The sequence below is a fragment of the Mastomys coucha genome, unplaced genomic scaffold (assembly GCF_008632895.1).
Source record: "Mastomys coucha isolate ucsf_1 unplaced genomic scaffold, UCSF_Mcou_1 pScaffold12, whole genome shotgun sequence".
NCBI classification, from domain to species: Eukaryota; Metazoa; Chordata; class Mammalia; order Rodentia; family Muridae; genus Mastomys; species Mastomys coucha.
In genome coordinates this window covers 84,529,015-84,530,688 of record NW_022196894.1, presented here as the reverse complement: position 1 = coordinate 84,530,688, position 1,674 = coordinate 84,529,015, and positions in this window count along the sequence as shown.

Genomic DNA, 1,674 nt, shown 5'->3' with positions numbered 1-1,674 from the left:
AGAGAGAGAGAGAGAAAACCAGGGACACATGGAGAGAAAGGAGGAGGGAGGAGAGAGAGGGAGAAAGGGGTTAGGGTGGGGAAAAGGGAGAGAGGGAGAATGGGGTTAGGGAAAGCAAAGGGGGTCAGAGAGTCAGAGAGAGAAAGGGGACAGAGATAGTTAGTGGAGTTAGGGTGTCTGGAGAAGTTATTAGGGGTACATGAAGAAATTCAGATGACTGTAATAATGGCCTCACAATAGAGACCCCGCTGGCTCGTGGTTTGAACACTCAGTTAGCTACAGAGACTGAAGAACTTTAAGACTGTGGCCACCCATAAGCTGAGGGGCCTCACAGGAAATCAGCATTGTGATTGGTCTCATCAGCATTGTGAGAAACAAACCTCTGTTGCCCAGGCTACCTACTCTGTGGCACTTTATTGTGGCTGTCCTAGCCTAGGAACACCCCCTTCGATTCCTCGTCAGCGGTTGAATGTGAACTCCTTAGTGGAATGCACACCTCCTTTGTGCAGGGGTATGCTGACGTCTGAGTCATCTGAATTTTAGTGTCCAAGCTCTGGAAGCAAGGAAGCACTCTCTGGGAGATTCTTTAATTTTCCAAACTGAACAAGACCTTTTTTTTTGTTTTTGTTTTTGTTTTTTTTTGTTTGATCCCCCAAATTGGCTTTCCTGGACTCCCCCGCCCCCTGCAACTACTGTGGTCTTGACGATGGTGGCCCCAACACAGCCTTTTAAAACAGCACTTCTGCATTTGTAGAAGACACAGCATAGTGATCCCTTCTAGTATTCTCTGCCACTGTGACTGCCCATGAAGCTCCAGGGAAAAGAACAAACTTAAGCATAGTTCTGTGTGAGGGCAGAGATACAACTGTGACCAAAGGGAACATTTTGGTCTAAACGTTTCTTTTCCTGTCGTGCTAGGAAAGTTTTTCTTTCAGTGTGGGACAGGCACATGTCTCTAGAGGTCACCGAGGTGCCAGAGGGTGGCTTGAGCGATAGAAGCTGCAGATGGCAGTAAGACACCACACATGAGTGCGTAGGAGCACACCCAGGGCATCATCATCTGCTTTTTCTTTGTTAGTGGGTAAGTTACTGGAACATTTAAAAAAAAATGATTATTTATGGTGAAAACTTGGAAAAGCAATCGAGCCTGGGTTTTCAAGTTCACTCCTACGGCTGTGCTACAAAGTACCAGGCTGCAGCCTCCCTCCGCAGAGGCCCTCAGCAGACACGTCGCTGCTCCAGCTACCACCAGCTCGTGCAGAATCCCAGTGTCAGACTGACACAGATTTTGAAATCCAACCTCCTAGATGTTCCTAACATCTTTTCAAGTTTCTAAAGATATGTTTACCAAATGTTGGCGAGGGAATAACGATTCTCAGAACTTATGGCAAGGAGTGACGGGAGGGAGATTAATCCTGATGGAGGCGTGGATGCCGCCACTCTGCACCAGATAGAAGGAAAGAGTTCAAAACGGGACCTTTGAGGAACTTGATAATTACTGTTTTCAGCAAAATGTAACTTTAAACCAGAGGACAGCAGACTTTCTGGACAGGTCCAGACACTAAATCTTTCCGGTTTTACGAGCTTCGTGGTCTCTATTACAGCCACCCAGCTCTTGTACCCTGAAAGAGCAGCCATTGGCAGTACACACACACACACACACACACACACACA